Raw genomic sequence first — 23509 nt, 5'->3', positions numbered from 1 at the left:
TGGGATAGACTGGAGGCTTGGAAGCTCGAAATGCGCTAGGGAGACAAAATTCCTGGAAGCTACACAGGATTGTTTCATGGAACAGCTTGTTAGAGAACCGACGAGAGGAAATGCCACTCTGGATCTAATCCTAAATGGGTTAAGGGGACCTGCAAAGGAAGTAGAAGTAGTGGGACCGTTGGGAAACAGCGATCATAATATGATCAAGTTCAAGGTTGAGGTAGGAGTGTCAAAAGGCAAGAGATCCATTGCGACAACTTTTAACTTCAGGAAAGGAAACTACGAAGCAATGAGGGAATTGGTAAGGAAGAAACTTAGGAACACTTCCAAAACATGGCTAACGGTAAATCATGCCTGGTCCTTCTTCAGGGACATGGTGAGCGAGGCGCAAAATCTGTATATCCCCAGATTCAGGAAGGGGTGTAAAAAGAATCGAACAAAAGACCCAGCGTGGATAACCAAAACAGTGAAGGAAGCGATAGGCAATAAGAAAAAATCATTCAAGAAATGGAAAAAGGACAAAACTGAGGGGAACTGGAAAGAGCACAAGAAGCATCAAAAAGAATGTCACCGTGAGGTTCGGAAAGCCAAAAGAGAGTATGAAGAGAGGCTAGCCAGGGGAGCAAGAAATTTCAAACCATTCTTCAGATATGTTAAAGGGAAGCAGCCGGCTAGAGAGGAAGTGGGACCGCTGGACGACGGAGACAGGAAGGGAGTGGTGAAGGAGGAGAAGGTAGTGGCAGAAAGGCTTAACATGTTCTTCTCGTCTGTATTTACAAACGAAAACACGTCCAACATACCGGAACCTGAGCAATTCTTCAACGGAAGTCAGGCAGAAAAATTAACATCCATAGAAGTGAGCCTTGAGGACGTTCGTAGGCAGATAGAAAAACTAAAAACTGACAAATCCCCGGGTCCGGATGGCATACATCCAAGGGTTCTGAAGGAATTAAAGGAGGAGATAGCGGAACTACTGCAGCAAATTTGCAACTTATCCCTGAAAACAGGCGAGATCCCGGAAGATTGGAAGATAGCCAACGTTACGCCCATCTTTAAAAAGGGATCAAGAGGTGACCCGGGAAACTACAGGCCGGTGAGCCTGACTTCGGTTCCGGGGAAAATGGCAGAAGCACTGATAAAAGAAAACATCGATCAACATTTTGAAAAAAATGAACTTCTGATAACCAGCCAGCATGGTTTCTGCAAGGGAAGATCGTGCCTAACGAACTTATTGCACTTCTTCGAAGGGATCAACAAACGGATGGACAAAGGAGACCCCATAGACATCATATATCTAGATTTCCAAAAAGCCTTTGACAAGGTGCCCCATGAACGTCTACTCCGGAAACTGAAGAACCATGGGGTGGAAGGAGACGTACATAGATGGATCAGAAACTGGTTGGAGGGTAGAAAACAAAGGGTAGGAGTGAAGGGTCACTACTCCGACTGGAGGAGGGTCACGAGTGGTGTCCCGCAGGGCTCGGTGCTCGGGCCGCTGTTATTTAATATCTTCATAAATGATCTAGAAACAGGAACGAAGTGCGAGATAATAAAATTTGCGAACGACACCAAACTATTTAATGGAGCTCGGACTACAGAGGACTGCGAAAAGTTGCAAAGGGACTTGAACAAATTAGAAGAATGGGCGGCGAAATGGCAGATGAAGTTCAACATTGAAAAATGTAAAGTATTACATGTGGGGAGCAGAAACTCGAGGTACAACTATACAATGGGAGGGATGTTATTGAATAAGAGTACCCAGGAAAGGGACTTGGGGGTAATGGTGGACATGACAATGAAGCCGTCGGCACAGTGTGCAGCGGCCGCTAAGAGAGCGAATAGAATGCTTGGTATAATCAAAAAGGGTATTACAGCCAGAACGAAAGAAGTTATCCTGCCGTTGTATCGGGCGATGGTGCGCCCGCATTTGGAGTACTGCGTCCAATATTGGTCGCCGTATCTTAAGAAGGATATGGCGTTAGTCGAGAGGGTTCAAAGGAGAGCAACACGTCTGATAATAGGTATGGAAAACCTGTCATATTCTGAGAGATTGGAGAAGCTGGGTCTCTTTTCCCTGGAGAAGAGGAGACTTAGAGGGGATATGATAGAGACTTACAAGATCATGAAGGGCATAGAGAGTAGAGAGGGACAGATTCTTCGAACTTTCGAAAAATAAGAGAACAAGAGGGCATTCGGAAAAGTTGAAAGGGGACAGATTCAAAACAAATGCTAGGAAGTTCTTCTTTACCCAACGTGTGGTGGACACCTGGAATGCGCTTCCAGAGGACGTTATAAGGCAGAGTACGGTACTGGGGTTCAAGAAAGGATTGGACAAATTCCTACTGGAAATGGGGATAGAGGGGTATAGATAGAAGATTACTGCATAGGTCCTGGACCTGTTGGGCCGCCGCGTGAGCGGACTGCTGGGCACGATGGACCTCGGGTCTGACCCAGCAGAGGCATTTCTTATGTTCTTATGTTCTTATGAGTCAACAAATTGCAACTAAATGCCTCCAAAACAGAACTCCTTTGGATCCACAAATGACACTGCAAACGCATTTCTTGCTGCACTTGGACTTGACTACCATGACTGCAAAAGACCAAGTAAGCAGCCTAGGAATACTCCTTGATTCCAACCTATTACTCTCTAACTATCTCTCTCAGGTGGTATTTTCCTTATTTTACCAGAGTCTGACTTCACCCAACTACTCTATGCCTTAGTACTCTCCCGCATGAATTACTGTAATGCGCTATTCAACGGTCTCACTATGAAGAATGTATGACATCTCCAGCATGTACAAAACGCAGCAATCAGACTTCTAAAAATACTCCATGCCCTCGACCCTGTCTCCCAGGCTCTATTGGTGGCTCACTGTCTGGCTGCCCATAGCCAAACGTTGTGTCTTCAAGGGCCTGGTATTAGCATTCAAATCCTTGCACGACATGGTGCTTGGCTACATGACAACCAAGCTCCCTCCATATATGCCAAACAGGTCCCTCCGCTCTCAGGAAGAAATATGCTCACAACACCCCATGGTCGTGCCCTTCAACTGCAAACCGCCAAATGATGCTCCTATTCCCACTTCATACCAAGCCACTGGAATTGACTGCCCCCGCAAACCAGATCCCTTGAATGACTCCTCAACTTTAGGAAAGCAATAAAAACATACTTCTTCACCTAACTCCCCTGCCCATAACCAAATGATTACAAACTAGATCCTGGTATCTGTCACATTTAATCTGTAAACTGTAGTAAGTATATTGGTATTGAAACCCTAGTGTGTGTCAAGTTAAGATAAAAACTTGTACGGTAAAATTTGCACTGAATCTATGGCAAACCATAACCTGTTAACTAACTGTACATTATGTACGCTTAACTAACTGTACATTATGTACGCTTAACTAACTGTACATTATGTATGCTTAGACCTGTAACCCGTTCTGAGCTCTTTGGGGAAAACAGGATAGAAAATTAAATAAAAGTGAAGTGAAGTGGGGAAGGCAATATAATAGTATTATGAAAGGAAAGACAATGGGAGAAAGGCAGACCAATGAGGAGGATGGAAAGGAAAACACATGGAAGGCCAAAAATGGCAGAAGAAAGAATGGATGCGAGGACTAGAGATGAAAGAGGAAATAAGATTCAGGCATGGGATAGAATAAAAAGACAGCAGAATACAAGGCCATGCGGTATGAATATGAAAGCAGCAGGATTAAAGTTTAAAGTTTATTAGGAATTTATATACCGCCTATCAAGGTTATCTAAGCGGTTTTTTTACAATCAGGTACTCAAGCATTTTCCCTATCTGTCCCGGTGGACTCACAATCTATCTAACGTAGGCAAAAAGGAAAGAGATGAAAACATCTATCCAATAAAAACGGGGTGGGGGATAAAACATGAAGAATGCATTAGAAGGGTGCAAGATCATAATTCTGAGGGACCAAGATACCTTTTTGGGCTGAAAAAGTAACTGAAAAATGTAGACAGATTAAAATCTCTGAACAATATAGTGTTCCTCCTACCATCCAAGTAGAGCGGGAAGAGAGGAACTAGTTTCAAGTTTCTTATGGTCTTTCTATCCCACATTAACCTTCTAGGCCACTTACAATCTGAATGAAGGGGAAGGGGGGGGGGTTCTCTAGAAATAACAACAACTTTATTTTTTCTATACCGCCACAATCTTGTGACTTCTAGGCGGTTTACAGTGAAGAGAGCTGGACAATCAGCGAATTACACAATACAAATAGGTAAGATGTCACTGAGCAATCAGTGATTACAGAGTACAATTAGTGAGAAACATAATATCAACATGTTACAGTGAAGAGGGCTGGACAACCAGCGAATTTCAGAGTACAAATGGCGAAGATGTCACTTAACAGTCAGTGAATACAGAATACAATTAGTAAGAATACGCAATATCAACATGTTGAATAAAAGTTGTTTTGTTTTGGTTTTTAAAAAAGGGGGGGAGGGTATCTGACTAGGAGATAAATCTATCGAACAGAGCTGTCTTAATTTCTTTCCAAAAGGTGCCATAAGTCAACCTGGCTCTATTGATGTAATGCCTAGCCAGGTCTGCTGTTTGCTAGCTTGAAACTTAAAGGTTCTGTCCAGAAAGGACCTATATTTGCAATCGGTGATCTTTGGATAGGCAAAGAGATTGCGATTTCTGGTTGTCTTCATGGGGATATATAGTTCGAAGTGTGGTAAGAGATAGGTAGGGGCCATTCCCCACACCAGTTTATAGCAAAAGCAAGAGAATTTGAATATTATCCGTGCCTCCATTAGCAACCAGTGTAGCAGTTTGTAGTAGGGACTAATGTATTCGCTTTTGTTTAGTCCAAAATTAAGCAGACAGCCTTGTTTTGCACTATTCTTAATTTTCTCACGGGTTTTTTTAGGTATACCCACATAAATGATGTTGCAGTAGTCTAGGGTGGATAGAATCAAAGACTGTACCAGTAGTCTGAAAGATAGAGGGTCGGAATATTTTTTGATGGTTTTTAATTTTCAAAGTGTAAAGAAGTACTTTTTTTGTCACCAAGTTCATGTGTTCAATCGAGGTCAAGTGGGTGTCTAAGGTGATTCCTAATATTTTTTATAGTTTTTGATATTGGGTGATCGTGACCGTTTAGGTGTATTGATGTTATAGTGATTTTGTCCTTTGGGCTTGCCAAAAAAATTTTTGTCTTTTCTGTGTTTAATTTCAATTTAAAATTAATAGTCCATTGTTCAATTTCAGTCATGATATGGGAGATATGTTTTAAAGTGAGTGGGTAGAACTAAAATTTACTGAAAGGGGGAGAGGAAAAAAACATAAGGACAACTATGTAGAACTAAAATTTACTGATAGGGGGAGAGGAAAACATAAGGGCAACTATGTGTCTATCTGGACTCTATTAAGGAAGAATAAAAGAAATACAGTACTCCCCCAAAATTTGCAGGGGTTCCATTCCAGGAGCACATCCGAATTTTGAAAAACCGTGATAATTGGATGCGGTTTAGGGGAGGCAGGAGAGGGCTGCAGGACCAGTTTTCTCTGTATTTTCGCACTGTGCAGGTTGCCCAACTTCGGTGATGCGCTCCTCTGCCAGAGGTTGCTCCCTCATTGCATCAATGCCCTGCAGTCAGTCTACTTGCGCTTCTGGTTTTTACCTGGCATTCTTCGCCATGCCATGGAACCGTCAAACTTTTTCTGTCTTTCGCCCTTGCAGAGTGTCTTTCTGTATTGACTTGCAATGGCGAGTGCAAGCTATGAAGTTGCACTCAGAGAAAGAGGCTGCATGGAGTGCTGGGTATTTGCAGCAGGGGAGAGAAGCACGCGGGATAATATGAAAAACAGTAATATTTTTGAGGGAAAAACCCCCCATAAACAACTGGGGCCGTGAAGACTGAACCGCGAGTTCGCGGGGGAGTACTGTATTGTATAAGTAGTTATGAATAGACATCTCTAAAGAGGAAAGTCTTCAGCTCAGATCTGAATTGCTCTAAAGATGTCTGGAGTCGCAGGGATGCAAGGAGAGAATTCCAGAGCTGGGGACCATGAATTGAGAAAATTGCATGCCAAATGTGTTCGTGTACTGTTATGCAGTAGATGAAAGATCTTATAGGGGGCATATGGGATGAGAAGTCATGTAAGACAGTGTTTTTCAACCTTTTTACACCCGTGGACCGGCAGAAATAAAATAATTTTTGTGGACCGGCAAAACTACTAGGACTAAAATTAAAAAACTCCATTTCTGCCCCATCTCTGCGAGCTCAGTCACCTCAGTAACTATAGAAAAATAGACAAATATAGTGCAAAATATAGACAGCAGATATAAATTCTCAAAACTGACACGTTTTGATCACTAAATTGAAAATAAAATCATTTTTCCTACCTTTGTTGTCTGGTGATTTCATGAGTCTCTGGTTGTTTCCTTCTGTCTGTGTATCCTTTCTTTCATTTCTTTCTTTCAGCACTCAGGCCCAAGAAATGTCCCTTTCTATTCCCTTCCTCTTTCCTTCCTATGTCCTTAGTGCCCCCGGTGCCTTCTTCCCATGTCTTTAGTGCCCCCAGTGCCCCCTTCCCATGTCCTTAGTGCCCCCGGTGCCCCCTTCCCATGTCCTTAGTGCCCCCGGTGCCCCCTTCCCATGTCCTTAGTGCCCCCGGTGCCTCCTTCCCATGTCCTTAGTGCCCCCGGTGCCTCCTTCCCATGTCCTTAGTGCCCCCGGTGCCTCCTTCCCATGTCTTTAGTGCCCCCGGTGCCTCCTTCCCATGTCTTTAGTGCCCCCGGTGCCTCCTTCCCATGTCTTTAGTGCCCCCGGTGCCTCCTTCCCATGTCTTTAGTGCCCCCAGTGCCTCCTTCCCAAGTCCTTAGTGCCCTTTACTATGTCTCTAGTGCCCCCAGTGCCTCCTTCCCATGTCTTTAGTGCCCCCAGTGCCTCCTTCCCAAGTCCTTAGTGCCCTTTACTATGTCTCTAGTGCCCCCAGTGCCTCCTTCCCATGTCTTTAGTGCCCCCAGTGCCTCCTTCCCATGTTTTTAGTGCCCCTTCCTATCTTTAGTACCCCCAGTGCCTCCTTCCTATCTCTTTAGTGCCCCCAGTGCCTCCTTCCTATGTCCCTCACTGCCTTCCACACTTTGTCCCACCCCCACCCCCAAAGCCAGCCTGCCTGCCTGTCTATCTCTCTCCCTCCCTGGCCAAAACCAACCTGCTTGCCTGCCTACCTATCTCCTTCCCTCCCTGCCGCACAAAAAAAAAAGCCTCCCTCCTTCCTTTCCCCTGCTCTTACCGCCCTGCTGCTGCTGCTAAAGCCAACAGGAAGTCTTCTTTCCGACATCAATTCTGATGTCGGAGAGGACGTTCCGGGCCAGCCAGGCAGGATTGGCAGCAGGGCGGTAAGAGCAGGAGACCGGGGGAAAGGAAGGAGGGAGGCTTTTTTTTTTTGTGCGACAGGTAGGGACAGGAAATGATTGCCTGTCCCGTTGTCCCCAAGCACAGCTTCGGGACACTGTCACGAAGTTGTGTGTGGGAACAACGGGACAGGAGGTCTGAAAACGGTCACCTTAATCTTGCTGGCCCTGCGCGGACCGGCAGAAATTTCCTGCGGACCGACACCAGTCCGCAGACCGGCGGTTGAAGAACAGTGATGTAAGATATGCTGGTTCTCCTAAATTTAATACTTTAAATATTAATACTAGTGTATTGTAAGTGATCCAAAAAGAGAAAGAGGAGTAAAATGACCAAATTTTTGAGCATTATAAATTAACCAAAAGACTATTTTGGATCAGTTGTAACCTACAGATAAATCTTTGTTTTAAGCCTGTATACAGAGTTACAGTAGTCGCTATGTTGAATGTTCAAGAAGTAGATTAGGAGGTTCAACATAGAAGGGAAAAGAAACTAGCGAATAGATCGGATCATATGCAGTTTGAAGAAAGAACGAGATAAAAGGACTGGTAATCAGGGTGGAGGAAGAAAGAGGGAGTGCAAATATACTGTACTTGTTTGCCCCTAATGATAAAATGCATGATTAAAGATTTGGGGGTCAGAAAGCATGAAAGGATACTTACTACAGCATTACTGCTGGCACAGTTTCTGAGCAGTCCAAGAAGTGAGAAATGTATTTGAAGTCACAACATTCTTGCAAAAGGGGTCTCCCTCCCCACCAATATTTTGGCACCCAGTGTGGAGCAGTCAGTGTCTCTCACCCATTAACACAGCCAACAAGCCTATGCTGCTTTTAGTATGGCCATACTTGGGGCACCATGAAGCCTCCCCTAGGCCTCCACACTTTTATACCTGTCCCCAAGGTGGGTGCCTGCCTTGTCTAGCTTTCCACCAGGCCAGGGATGCAAGAGGGTAAAAGGGAAAGTTAAAGGACATGGAGGAAATTTGCAGTAGCCGCAAAACTGACAGAAAGAGACAGAGATTAAGTATACTATACAAGCATTTAATCATGAAGTAGTGCAACCTGTGCAGAATGTCAGCTTCAACTACGGCCACATTAAATAGACTGGATGGACCATGCAGGTCTTCTTTATCTGTCCAACAAAACAACAGAGATAACAGTCCACCAATGGCCAAAAAAGAACAACCAAGGAATCAATGAGTAATCAGAAGTCTTTAATGAAATCAAGTACGAGTTCATAACCACCATTAAGCAGATGCAGCGACATTTGAAGGCTACCAACATTGGAAGCTGTTTTATCACGTGTGCTTAATATGTAAATTGTAGAATTTGCATTGTACAAGTATTCTGACTCTTGATGCAGGCCTCACGGCCGAAACATGATCTGGGTTGAATTATCATATTTGATTTCATTAAAGACTTCCGATTAACTCATTGATTGTTTCCTCAAGTTGAACATTTTCGGCCACTAGTGGACCGTTATCTCTTCTGTTTTGTTGGATAGACTACACAGATTCTTTTTCTTCTGTTTTGTTTTGGTCTCTATCTGCTCACATTTACTATGAAGAAATCCAGAGGCAAAGCATAACAAGTGTGAAAGGAAAGAATGAGAACAGGCAAAAGAAAGCAGAAACAAAGAGGGACGGGGGAGAAGACAGGGCCATAAGGAGCAGAGGAAGTGAATGGAAAAATAGAGAGAAGAATAACTTGAGATCTGGACTAAGGGAAACACTGGATGTTAAGTACTTAAAGCTTTTTGATACAGTCATAAAAGCAACTTATAAATAAACTGAGCACTTTTGGTATGGGCCTAGTAACTGACTAGGTTAGAAACTGGTTTAGTGCAAGGCAACTAAGTTAGCAATAAATAGCCTTCCCTGAGTTACATGCAGTAACATAATAAATATTAGAGCAATACCAGTGAAGTGCCACAGGGATCCAATCATTGGTCCAGTTATTTTTAACATTTTGTGAGCTGTATTGTGGCAGGGCTGTCAGGTAAGATTTGCCTCTTTGCATATGATACCAAGATATTCTATAGGATAGAAACCCTAGCATATGTGGGTAAAACATAAGGAAGAATCTAGCAAAATGTGAAGAGTGGTCTAGAATTTGGTAGTTAAGATTTTATCCTAAGAGGATAAAGTATAGTACTTCTGTGCATGAAAGAACAGGGCCTGGGGTTGAATATATCTGGTTATATGAAGTGACCAAACAAATAGAAATGGTAAGTCAGGACAATGCTAGGCTGCACAGGGAGAGAAACATAGAAGAAAGGTCTATATAAGTCTCTGCTGAGACCTCATTTGGAATTCTGAATAAAATTATGGAACCTGCACTATCAAAGAGAGAACAGGATAGAATCAGTCCAGAGGGCAGCTATTAAAATGGTCAATGGTCCTCCACAGGGGGACAGAATATGTATATTTTGGAAGAAAAACATCATAAAAGACATTTAAATACCTCTGTGGCATAAATGCACCAGGAGGCAGACCTCTTTCAATTGAGAGGAAGCTCTAGAACAGGGGGTGTCAAAGTCCCTCCTCAAGGGCTGCAATCCAGTCAGGTTTTCAGGATTTCCCCAATGAATATGCATGAGATCTATTAGCATACAATGAAAGTTAGGATTAAAAAAAACCCTGTATTGTTAATTTGTATTGTAGGATTTAAAAAAACCCTGTATTGTTTACTTGTAAGGAAATTATGTATGTTAAACCCGTAACTTGTTCTGAGCTCTCTGGGGACAACGGGAAAGAAAACGAATTACCTTAAATATATAAATAAATAAGATAGACTCAAGAGTAATCTAAAGAAATTTTATTTATTTTTTTTAACAGAAAAGGTGATGGAGAAGTGAAACAGCTTTCTATTAGAGGTGGTAGAGATGAGGACTATTTAAATTCAAGAAAGACTGGCACAAGGAGAAAAGGTTTGTAGTGCTGATTAGTTGACATGGAAAGGTCATATGGCCTTTATCTGCAGTCAATTTTTAGATTTATAAGTAACAGACCAAGTTTTGTGTTTTGTTTACTGACTGTGTAATTTTAAAACTGTTACAAACCACCTAGTGTATCCTTTCATCAGGAAAATAATATAGAAACATGATCACAAGTTTATTTTATTTGTAGTTAACTCACACTTGCAGATGTAGTTTCATGCAAGATAAAAATTCATGCACAGCAAGTTCTTATTACGTTTTTATACATCACTTGCAAGCCTGAAAATTATTGGATCAGTACACATTCATGGCACAATAAATATTTTTCTATCAGTGGAGAATTCACATTCTAGATTTATATTTGAAGCAATGGAAGGTTATGTGACATGCCCAAGAATACAAGAAGCTGCAGAGGAATTTGAACTGGGCACCTCCTGGTCTCAGCCCACTAGTACTCCATTCCTCCACAAATAGAGAATAAGGGGATGAAGGATACAGAGGTATAAGGAGGAGGGGTGAACGATAGGGGGAGTGGTAGGATGCAGGAACACTGGAAGGGGGAAGGATGCAGGTACACGAAGGGGGGGATGTAGGGGGAAGTTCGAAGACAGATGTGGGCAGTAAGAAATACAGAACTTTGTCTGGAGATTAGTCCTCACAAGGGGTGCGAGTGCGACAAATTAAATTGCCCCTTTTGGTAACACGACTGCAGTAAGGTGCAGAGACACCAGCCCTAGCCCCACCCCCACTCCTTCAAATCTAGGCCAGCGAGAACGAGTTTCCCCTGAGACAGCCAGTGAGTGACAGTGGTAGCTAGGGAGACAAGGTACCTACCATAGCAGCGTCCTTCGTTCAGGCCTACGGGTGCGGCCGAAGCAGCACTCCGTCTTCTCGCACACACACACAGACGGTCCCTCGGGGCAGGAGCGGCCTATAATAATGGTTGCAGCTCCTTCCTACCAGAAGACTTGAGCCCGGCTGGGAAGTCTTAAGTAGCAGAGGGGAAAGGTCAGAAAAAATAGAGAGAAACGGGGCGCGAACCGATAGAGAGAAAAAAAAAAAATCGGGAGGAGCGAGACCGTGAGAGCGCGCGAGACGCAACGTGGGGGGGGGGGGTGCGCAGAGCACGCGCATGAACAGAGGGCAAGGGGCGGCCGTTGGTTTTACACTGAACGCGCAAGGGAAGACGCGCGTGCCCCGTTCACACAAAAAAAACACACCACCGCGCAACCAACTAGATTCCTAGCGACAACGCATACTGAAGGCGAAGGCGGGAGAGTTGAGAGCAAGCCTAAACCAATACCCCAAAAGAAGGAACGAAAGCTAAAGCAAAAAAGAAGATGAACGCTGATTGGCTTTGTTGATAAGAGATTAACGAGGGAGGGGCAAAGCGCGTGAGGGGAAGAGAGACGCAGCGTGAACAGGAGTCACGCCTACCGCCCCTTTTCGGAGAAAAGAAGGAACTAGGGAATACAAGGGTGCGTGACAAAAGAGAATGGTAAGAGCAGGGGAAGGATACATGGCACGTGATGAGCAACTGCGTGCGCGAACAAGAGGCATGGGAAGAGATCTGAATTAAAATTGAGTGCGATTGGATGAGACAGGGGTCGCTCCGCCCTCTCCCTCCCTATGGACGTCTGAAAGAATGTAGGAAGCAACGGATGGTTTGTCTGGCTGAGTTTCTCTTGTGCTCTTGCAGATGCGACAGTCGAAGTGCACTGATTTCAGAGCATGACTGTGCAGTATGCATTCCATATATACATGCTCTCGCTTGTAAGAATACTCACATTGCATATTCTTATAAAAGGATTGTTATGTCGTTCATACGTGGGATATATTTTTATAAAAGAATACCTGTATCTAAGTTGGAGAAAAGGTGTTTTTTCTAGAAAAGCAAAATAAGGGCCTATGTGAGAAGATTGGATACCCTAGACCTTCACTTCAACCTTCCACCCCCGCCCAATAATTTTCAAGTCCTTAGTCCCACCTACTTCATGGTTTGACAATTATGATCATCCTACAATAATTATATAAAAACGCTTTTTTGACATCTATATTAAATATTGTGTTCAGGGGGGGAAGTATGTGCTAATGATTCTTTGAGTTCGTTTGACTGTCAGGACTCATTGTTTTGCTTTGACTGCATTTATTTTTCTTCTCCCTAAAGCTGTCACCCTAGGTAACCGCCTAGATCTGTTAATAAAGGCATCTAGGCCCTGATTCTGCAAAGTGCATCCCGATTGTAGGCAGCTGTAGATGTCTTAATTAGCCAATCTGGAGGCACGTTTTCTAAAAAAATGCTCTCCAGGCAGGCCGCCTATATTGAAGGCACCTCCGGGAGCCTAGGGAGGCCCGCAAGCTCGCCTAAGTCTAGGCCAGTGATTCCCAAACCTGTCCTGGGGGACCCCCAGCCAGTCAGGTTTTCAAGATATCCCTAATGAATATGCATGAGAGAGATTTGCATATAATGGAAGTGACAGGTATGCAAATCTCTCTCATGCATATTCATTAGGGATATCTTGAAAACCTGACTGGCTGGGGGTCCCCCAGGACAGGTTTGGGAACCACTGGTCTAGGCGTTAGCCTTAGGCGAACCTAGGGGGCCCTATGCGTCTCCCTAGCAGAGCGGGAGATGCTTACAAAGTAGGCTAGCAAAATGCTGGCCTACATGGTAAGTAGACGCAGCCGCTATACTTTATCACGGTAAGGGATCTCCCTGCCGAGATTAGTATAGCGGCAAGGCCATCAGTCTTCCCCCCCCCCCCCCCACCACGACGATCGCTGCAGGAGGGTGCCCAACCCCTCCTGCTGCAGAACCCGCCCCCCCCCACCCCGAAGATCACCGGCAGCAGGATACCCAACCCCTCCTGCCGGACCCCTCCCCAACGACATGCCCCAACCGCCCTCCCCGGACCCCAACGGTCTCCCCGAAGACCGCCAGCAGGAGGGTGCCCAACCCCTCCTGTAGGACCCCCCCTCCAACGAAACCCCCACCCCGGAACCCTCCCTCGGGCTTACCTCCAAGTTGGCCGGACAGGTCTTCGCACCGTCCGGCCAACGGGCCTGCCGCTGTCCAAATGAGGCGTGCCCACCCCTCCCTTGCCCAACCCACAGGATCCTAGGGCCTGATTGGCCCAGGTGCTTAAGGCCCCTCCCTAAACTAAACTAAGCCTTAAGTTTATATACCGCATCATCTCCACGGAAGTGGAGCTCGACACGGTTTACAAAGTTTAAAAATATAGGAAGAGAGAGGAGAAAGATTTACAAGAGCATGTGAATAGAGGAGGATGTGGACAGGGAAAAGAGATGTTAGAGAAAAGCCAGGTTTTCAGTTGTTTTCGGAAAAGTTGGAGGGAGCCCAGGTTCCGCAGCGGGATAGTGAGGTCATTCCAAAGGCCTGTGATTTTGGAGAGAAGGGATTTTCCCAGTTTGCCAGCGTGGAGGATGCCGTGTAGAGAGGGGAAGGATAGTTTATATCTGTGAGCGGATCTGGTGGTGGCAGGCGTCCGGACGAGGAAGGATAGAGGGATTAGGGGCGGAAGGATGCCGTGAATGATCTTGAAGGCCAGGCAGGAGCATTTGAAGTGAATTCTGGAAAGTACTGGGAGCCAGTGGAGATTGGTAAGTAGAGGGGAGACTTGATCAAATTTTCGTTTAGCAAAAATCAGCTTGGCTGCAGTATTCTGGATAAGTTGGAGTCTGCGAAGACTTTTTTTTGTTAGGCCTAAATAAATGGCGTTACAGTAATCGAGTTTGGATAGGATGATGGATTGTACTAGGACAGTGAAATGTTGTTGGTGAAAGTAGGATCTTACTTTCCTCAGCATGTGGAGGCTGAAAAAACATGATTTTGCCAGGGAATTCAGGTGATCGTTGAGGGAGAGGGAGGAATCGATAGTGATGCCGAGGACCTTGCTTGAGAATTCAAGGTGCAGAGCAGGGCCTGTGGGCAATGTGAAGAGGGTGGGCAGGTGTAATAATTTTGGGCCGAGCCAGAGTAATTTTGTTTTAGATTCATTTAATTTCATCTGTACAGAGAGGGACCAGGCGTGAAGTCTCATTATGCATTCATGAAGTGATATTCTCTTGGAGGTTTGTGAGGTTCTGGTCAGTTTCGAGGAGGATAAGTATGTCGTCTGCGTATGTGTATATTGTTTCAAGGGGGGTTAATTTGAGGAGCTTCAGGGAGGTCATGTACATGTTGAAGAGAATAGGGGATAGGGGGGAGCCCTGTGGGACACCACAGGATGGTGACCACGGAGCGGATTTGGAGCCGTTTGTGTTGACAATGTAGGAACGCGCACGAAGGAAGTTTGAGAACCACTTTAGGACAAAGGAGTCTATTCCTATCTCAGAAAGTTGGTAGATTAATATGTCATGGTGCACGACGTTGAAAGCCGTGGAGAGATCGAACTGTAGAAGAACAGCAAATTTGTTTTGAGCGTGTAATTGTTGCACCTTTGAAATTAAGGAGACTAGGAGGGACTCAGTGCTGAAATTGGGTCTAAATCCGTATTGGTAGTGTTGGAGAATGGAGAATCTTTCTAGGTAGAAGGAAAGCTGAGTAGCGACTATGGTCTCTAGAAGTTTTGTTAAAAGAGGGATGTTTGCTATGGGGCGGTAGTTCGATGGTAAGGAAGGGTCGAGATCGACTTTCTTCAGGAGAGGGGATAAGGCAATGTGTCCCATTTCTGTGGAAAACAGGACCGATAGTAAAACTTTATTTATAAGGTTGGTGAGGGAAGAAATGGCCTGCACAGGGATGTTTTCATAAAGATAGGATGGGAAAGGGTCTAAGATGCACTTGCAGGATTTAAGTTTGAGGCAGAGTTTAGAGATCTGGGTTATGGATACGGGTTCGAAAGTGGTCCATGATCTGTCAGCGGGGATAGGGTCGGAGTCAATTGGAGGAAGAGAGTTGTACGAGATAGCTGGGGGGAACGAATTCTTTATGGTGGAGATCTTCTCATTGAAGAATTTGGCTAGGTCATTTGGAGATGAGGGGGAGGAGTCGTTTTATGAAGTTAGGTTTCGCCAGATGTGGAACAGAGTACTGTTTTGGTTTTTTGACCTGGAGATTTTATCTCCGTAGTAGTTCTTCCTGGCTTTTTTTAGTACGGAGTTGTAGTATTTGATGTTTTCTCTCCAGGATTGCCTGTCTAGGGGGGATTTTGATTTTTTCCATTTCCATTCTAGGGCCCGACATTTCTGTTTTAATTCCCTGTGGTATGGGAGATACCAGGGAGCCTTATGAGAGTAGGAGATGGGTTTAGTGGCTAGAGGGGCAAGGGCATGGCCCCTCCCGCTATAGGAGGGGCCCTAGGATCCTGTGGGTTGGGCGGGCCCGCCTCATTTGGACAGAGGTGGGCCTGCTGGCCGGACGGTGCGAAGACCCGTCCAACCAACTTGGAGGTAAGCCCGAGGGGGGGTTTCATTGGGGGGGGGCCGGTAGGAGGAGTTGGGCACCCTCCTGCTGGTGATCTTTTGGGGGGTGTTGGGGGTCCGGCAGGAGGGGTTGGGCACCCTCCTGCCAGTGATCTTCGGGGTGGCCGTTGGGGGGATGGCGGTTGGGGGGGGGGTCCGGCAGGAGGGGTTGGGCATCCTCCTTCCCTGATTGTCGGGTGTGGGGTGGGGTGGGGTGGGGAGAGGAGACTGGCAGCCATAGCCATGGCCGCTATACTAATCGCGGCAGGGAGATCCCTTGCCATGATTAAGTATGGCGGGTTTTGTTCTGATTCTTTATAGAACGCCCGGGACGGGTGTCCTATACAGAATCCAGGCCCCAGAGTCCTTCTCATTATCGCCCAATTGCCAATATACCTTTATTGGCAAAAATGTTAGAATCAATTGTTGCCGGTCAACTTACTATCTAGAGAAATTTTCTTTACTTCAGTCATTCCAACAAAGGTTTCGCTCTAATTTTAGCATTGAAACTCTACTGATTTCTCTTCTTTCAAAAATTCAACAAATCCGTCTCCAAAACAAATATTCTATTCTACTCCAGGTTGATCTTTCTGCAGCGTTTGATGTAGTCCATCATGGTATTCTCCTTCAGTTTCTTTCACATATTGGTCTCCACCAAGTAGTTTGGACTGGTTCTCTAAATTTCTTTTGTATCGTTCCTATTCAGTGAATTTTGAAGGTAATACTCTTGGCAGCCTCCCTGTAGGATTCCCCACTCTCTCCAATTTTATTCAATCTTTACATGACCACCCTGAATTTTCTTAAGCTGTCATCCTGGGAAACTTTATTCACTTATGTGGATGATATTTTCATATTGATAGAGAGAGATCTTGATACTACTGACCTAGTATCTAAAGTGAATCTCTGTATATCAAAACTTCAAGCCTGAGCTTAGTCGGTCCAGAAGAAGCTTAATACAACTAAAACCAAATTATTATGGTTAGTCCCAAAATTGGATTGTCGTTCCCTTTCTGTAGCTTTGGTTTCTGGATCCTCCTTACAGATTGAGTTTTCTATCAAGGTTTTGGGAGTCCTCTGACTTCTCTCTCTCTGTGGCCATATCAGAGTACAAACTCTACAGGAGAGACAGGACACACAAGAAGGGTGGAGGAATAGCACTATATATAAAGGACTCCATACCCTCAACCAGGATGGAAACAACAGTAAGAGCGGATGGCTTGGAATCACTATGGGTTAAGCTACCAGGAGGAACTGGAGCAGACATAAAATTGGGTCTGTACTATCGCCCACCTGGACAACCGGAAGCAATCGACCAGGACCTGGAGGCTGAACTGAGGCAGGTATGCAAAAGCGGAAGTGTGGTGGTGATGGGGGACTTCAACTACCCTGGGATAGATTGGAGTATTGGACACTCAAACTGCACGAGGGAGACCAAATTCCTGGAGGCCACAAGGGACTGTTTCATGGAACACTGGTCAGGGAGCCAACACGGGGAGAAGCCACTCTTGACCTAATCCTCAACGGGCTAGGGGGACCCGCCAAGGAGGTGGCGGTACTAGCACCACTAGGAAACAGCGATCACAACATGATCCAGTGCAGGCCAGAAATTGGATCATCTAAGGTGAAAAGAACTACAATGACAGCACTCAACTTCAAAAAAGGGAATTATGATGCCATGAGGAAAATAGTGGAAAAGAAACTCAACGGCAACGCAAGGAAGATGGAGTCCGTAGAAAAAGCCTGGTCCCTACTCAAGGGCACGGTGCACGAAGCACAGAACCTGTACGTCCCCAGGTTCAGGAAAGGGTGCAAAAAAAATCAAACAAAAAACCCAGTGTGGATAACAAATGCAGTGAAAAAGGCGATAAGTGACAAGAAAGCATCGTTCAAAAAATGGAAAAAGGACCAAACAAAGGACAACCAAAAGGAGCACAAAGAAAACCAAAGGGAGTGTCACCGAGTGGTTAGGAAAGCAAAAAGAGAATATGAGGAGAGACTGGCGGGGGAAGCAACAAACATCAAATCGTTCTTCAGGTACGTGAAGGGGAAGTAACCGGCAAGGGAGGAAGTGGAGCCATTGGATGATGGAGACAAAAAGGAAGTGGTAAAGGAGGAAAAAGAGATAGCTGACAGGTTGAATAAGTTCTTCACATCAGTCTTCACGAGGGAGGATACATCCAATATTCCGGAACCCGAGGTGATCGTAAATGGGGATCAGGATGAAAAGCTGGTACAACTAGAGGTAAGCCAAGAGGATGTCCTCAGGCAGATAGACAGACTAAAGAGCGACAAATCGCCAGGTTCGGACGGCATTCACCCAAGGGTACTCAAGGAACTAAGGAACGAAATAGCAGAGCCACTTCGTCAAATATGTAACCTATCCTTAAAAACCGGAGAGATCCCGGAGGACTGGAAAATAGCAAATGTCACGCCCATCTTCAAGAAGGGTTCAAGGGGTGACCCTGGAAACTACAGGCCGGTGAGCTTGACCTCGGTCCCGTGAAAGATGATGGAAGCACTGATTAAGGACAGCATCTGTGAACACATAGAAACAATGGACAGCTAAAGTCGAGTCAGCACGGCTTCTGCAAGGCTAGGTCATGCCTCACCAACTTATTGTACTTCTTTGAGGGGGTAAACAGCCTGGTGGATAAAGGGGAATCCATAGACATCATTTACCTTGACTTCCAAAAAGCCTTCGACAAGGTACCACATGAACGACTGCTCAAGAAGCTGTGGAATCACGGGGTGCAAGGGGAGGTCCACCGATGGATCAAAAACTGGCTGGCAGGCAGGAAACAGAGGGTTGGAGTAAAGGGCCATTACTCTGACTGGCAATGGGTCACGAGTGGGGTTCCGCAGGGGTCAGTGCTGGGACCGCTCCTGTTCAATATATTTATTAACAACCTGGAGGCGGGAACAAAATGTGAGGTTATTAAATTTGCGGATGACACCAAACTCTACAGCAGGGTTAAAAGCACGGAAGACTGCAAAGATCTCCAAAGGGACTTAACGACACTGGAAGAGAGGGCCAAAAAGTGGCAAATGAGCTTTAACATAGGGAAATGCAAGGTCATGCATGTAGGGAAAAAGAACCCGATGTACACCTACAAAATGGGGGGATCACTGCTAGGGGTAAGTAACCTTGAAAGAGACCTGGGAGTGATGGTAGACACAACATTGAAGGCATCGGCACAGTGCACCACAGCCTCAAGGAAAGCAAACAAAATGTTGGGTATCATTAAGAAGGGTATCACGACCAGGACGAAGGAAGTCATCCTGCCACTGTATCGTGCAATGGTGTGCCCGCATCTGGAGTACTATGTCCAGTACTGGTCGCCGTACCTCAAGAAGGATATGGCAGTACTTGAGGGAGTCCAGAGAAGAGCAACTAAACTGATAAAGGGTATGGAAAACCTCTCATATACTGACAGACTGAAAAAGCTGGGGCTGTTCTCTCTGGAAAAGCGGAGACTTAGAGGAGACATGATAGAAACCTTCAAGATCCTGAAGGGCATAGAAAAGGTAGACAGGGACAGATTTTTCAGATTATGGGGAACCACAAGTACAAGGGGGCACTCGGAGAAATTAAAAGGGGACAGGTTTAGAACAAACGCTAGGAAGTTCTTTTTCACCCAGAGGGTGGTGGATACATGGAACGCGCTTCCGGAGGCTGTGATAGGCCGGAACACGTTACAGGGCTTCAAAAAAGGTTTGGATAGGTTCCTAGAGGATAAAGGGATTGAGGGGTACAGATAGGAGTAGAGGTAGGTTATAGGGATAGTCAGGGACCACTGCTCAGGCAATAGGCCTGATGGGCCGCCACGGGAGCGGACCGCTGGGTGAGATGGACCTCTGGTCTGCCTCAGCGGAGGCAACTTCTTATGTTCTTAAATTAACTCTTTAGTCAAGAAATGTTTTTATCCCAGAACAAGCAGGTTTATCTTCTCACTGATGGGTGACGTCACCACGGAGCACTCAGTATAGACCACTTTAGAAACTTAGAAAGTTCTTGATGCCCGCACCGCGCATGCGCGAGTGCCTTCCGCCCGACAGAGGCGCGAGGTCCGTCAGTGAGTTTTTTCATTTCCGCGGAGCTAGTCAGTTGCTCTATTTCGACTTGTGTTTTTTTACTGCCTTCTCGCTCGCACAGTTCTTATTTTTTTACTTTTTTCTCTTAGGATTTCATCCTTTTTTTTTCTTTTCTTTTCTTTTATATAAAGTTAAAAAAAAAAATTTTAGTTTTTCACTTTTGTGGACTCAGCCCAGCAGGGCCTCTTCTCAGCCTCGACCTTCAATTTGGCTGAGGCTATTTTTCCCTCAATGTCACGACCGTCTACGGGTTTTAAAAAGTGCGAACAGTGTGCTCGCCCGATTTTGTTCATGAACACGCATCGCTGGTGTCTTCAGTGTCTCGGGCCGGGCCATGGGGCTGAATCTGCACATCTGTTCTATTCTACAGGAAAGAACACTCGGAAATCGTAAGCTTCAGCAACGGTTGCTGTTCGGGGCCGCAATGGAAGGGGATTCGGCGTTGGTCCTGGTGTCAGAGTCTACTCCGAAGTCGTCTTCTCATCATTCGACATCGCAAAATTCTCCATCGGTGTCAGTGAGTAAGCCAGTTAAGAAGCCTTCTTCTTCCCTTACAGGTCCTCAGGTCACTGCTGCTGATTGTGGTGGCCACCTGTCTATGGTTACACGGTCTCCAGGTCTTTCCTTACCTGGACGACTGGTTGATCAAGGAGATTTCCTCTCAGAGGGTGGCTCTTGTGACATCTCAAACCATCTCCCTTCTTCAGCTTCTGGGATTCGAGGTCAACTTTCCCAAATCACATCTCATTCCAACACAGCGTCTCCAATTCATTGGGGCAATTCTGGACACTTCTCTAATGAGGGCGTACCTTCCTCCAGATCGACTTCAGACTCTTATCCGTCTTGTCAGCAGTTGCTTCCTCTTCAGACCATCTCTGCCAGACACATGATGGTTCTTTTGGGACATATGGCTTCCACGGTCCAGGTCACACCTCTGGCAAGGTTTCATCTGCGTATTCCTCAATGGACTCTAGCGTCCCAGTGGTCTCAAGCCACGGATCGTCTTTCAAAGCACATATCCATTACATCATCTCTTCTGCAGTCTCTGCATTGGTGGATGACCTCCAATTTTTCCATAGGTCTCCTTTTTCACTTGCCACCTCATCACAAGATCACCACCACAGATGCGTCCCCTTATGCCTGGGGGGTGCATATGGACGATCTCCAGACTCAGGGTTTTTGGACTGCCAATGAGAAAAAATTTCACATTAATTTTCTGGAACTAAGAGCGATGTTTTATGCCCTCAAGGCGTTTCAACATCTCCTCTATCCTCAAGTCCTCCTCCTTTGCACGGACAATCAAGTAGCAATGTACTACATCAACAAGCAGGGAGGCACCGGTTCTCTCCTCTTGTGTTAGGAGGCTCAAAAAATTTGCTCGACAGCTCGCAATCTGTTCCTTAAAGCTGTATACATTCAAGGAGAGAAAACTTCTCTAGCAGACAACCCTAGCAGAATCTTTCAACCTCACAAATGGACTCTCGATGCTGTAACTCCCCAGTTAGTATTTGCTCAATGGGGCACCCCACAGGTGGACTTGTTTGCAGCTCCTCACAATCACCAGTTGCCCCAGTTTTGCTCCAGACTTTACTCTCCTCTCAATCTGGCAGCGGATGCCTTTCTACTGGATTGGACGGGTCAGTTTCTATATGCCTTCCCTCTACTTTCTCTCATGTTGAGAACTCTGTTCAAACTCAAAAGGGAGTCAACCACCATGATTCTCATTACTCCTCAGTGACCCAGACAACATTGGTTTTCCCTCCTTCTACAACTCAGTTCCAGGGAACCCATACTACTTCCAATGTTTCCTACTCTGCTTACTCAGAATCAGCAATCCCTTCTACATCCCAACCTTCAGTCTCTACACCTGACAGCTTGGTTTCTACTCAATTGCTCCTTTCTCAGCCTGTTCGTCACATCATTGATGCTTCTAGGAAACCAGCCACATAGCAATGTTATCAACAGAAGTGGACTCGGTTTTCTTCCTGTTTACTTCATCATCATAATCCTACTTCTTTGGCAGTAGAATTAGTGTTGGATTATCTCCTTTCTCTATCAGATTCTGGTCTTAAGTCTACATCCATTAGAGTCCATCTCAGTGCTATTACTGCTTTTCATGAACCAATGCAGGGTAAACCTCTTACTGCTCATCCTCTGGTATCCAGATTCATTAAGGGGCTTTTCAATGTGAAACCGCCTCTCAAGCCTCCGCCTGTAGTCTGGGACCTTAATGTGGTTCTTTCCAGTTTGATGAAGCCTCCGTTTGAACCAATGGATACGGCTCATCTCAAGTTTCTTACCTGGAAAGTGGTCTTTTTGATTGCTCTCACCTCTGCCAGGAGGGTTAGTGAGTTGCATGCACTGGTAGCGGATCCACCTTTTACAGTTTTTCATCATGATAAGGTGGTTCTCCATACTCATCCAAAGTTTCTACCTAAAGTTGTCTCTGACTTTCACCTCAATCAGTCTATTGTACTCCCAGTGTTCTTTCCAAAACCTCATTCTCTTCCTGGGGAACGAGCTTTGCATACTTTAGACCAGGGGTGCCCAATAGGCCGATCGCGATCAACCGGTAGCTCGCCAAGGTAAAGTGAGTCGATCATCCAGGATTCCCTTTGCCTTGGCGATCTATCGGACCGATCAGTCTTCCTCTCCCAGATGTCAATTCTGCCATCGGAGAGGAAGTTCGAGCCAGCCAATCGCTGCCTGGCTGGGCGGAACTTCCTCTCCGACGGCAGAATTGACGTCGGGGAGAGGAAGATTGATCGTCCCGAAGCAGAGAGAGCATGGGGCGGCAGCGGCGGCGGCTTTGGGGCCTGTTATCCATTGGTGGCGTTTGGGTCCTGTTCCCCGGTGGCAGTGGCTTGGGGAAGGGCGGGGAGAAAGAAAGAAAGGGGCGCAGGCGGAGACAGAAGGAAAGAAGAAAAACAGGAAAAAAAGAAAGGGGGCATGAAGAGAGAAAGAAAGAAAGGGCAGGGAGAGAGGAAGAAAAAGTTGGGGGAGGGAATGAGGTTTGGAGGAGAGGAAGCATACAGGCTGAAAGAAAGATTGGATGCACAGTCAGAAGAAGAAAGTGCAACCAGAGACTCATGAAATCACCAGACAAGGTAGGAAAAATGATTTTATTTTAAATTTAGTGATCAAAATGTGTCTGAATTTATATCTGCTGTCTATATTTTACAATATGGTCCCCTTTTACTAAACCGCAATAGTGGTTTTTAGCGCAGGGAGCCTATGAGCGTCGAGAGCAGCGCTGGGCATTCAGCGCAGCTTCCTGCGCTAAAAAATGCTATTGTGGTTTAGTAAAAAGGGAGGGGGTGGGTATTTGTCTATTTTTGTATGGTTGTTACTGAGGTGACAGTGCATAGAGTCATCTGCTTTGACCTCTTTGAAAAAACCCCGGAATAGGAATGATAATTAACAATTCTATGCGTACAGTGTGCGTTGTGTTTTTTTATAATTTTATTGTTGGTAGATCATTTTGACTTGATCATTTTAAAAGTAGCTCGCGAGTCAAAAAAGTGTGGGCACCCCTGCTTTAGACTGTAAACGAACTTTGGCTTACTACCTGGATCGCACAAAACCACACCGAACCTCTCCCCAACTTTTTCTCTCATTTGATCCAAATAAGTTGGGACATCCTGTTTCCAAGAGAACGATT

At 45.6% G+C, this 23509-nt stretch overlaps 1 protein-coding gene across 1 annotated transcript in view; it reads right to left on the bottom strand.

The window, feature by feature from the left end:
* ARHGAP35 (Rho GTPase activating protein 35) overlaps positions 1-11375 on the bottom strand; it is a 238154-nt gene extending 226779 nt beyond the window's left edge. The window contains exon 1 of the mRNA XM_033953808.1: positions 11167-11375. The gene's annotated coding sequence lies outside the window, so the exon portion shown is untranslated. The remainder of the gene's footprint in view (positions 1-11166) is intronic.
* Between the last annotated feature and the right edge of the window lie 12134 nt (positions 11376-23509).

The sequence above is a fragment of the Geotrypetes seraphini genome, chromosome 8 (assembly GCF_902459505.1).
Source record: "Geotrypetes seraphini chromosome 8, aGeoSer1.1, whole genome shotgun sequence".
NCBI classification, from domain to species: domain Eukaryota; kingdom Metazoa; phylum Chordata; class Amphibia; order Gymnophiona; family Dermophiidae; genus Geotrypetes; species Geotrypetes seraphini.
Note: the sequence above shows the minus strand (reverse complement) of the source record. Positions and strands in the feature narration are given on the sequence as shown.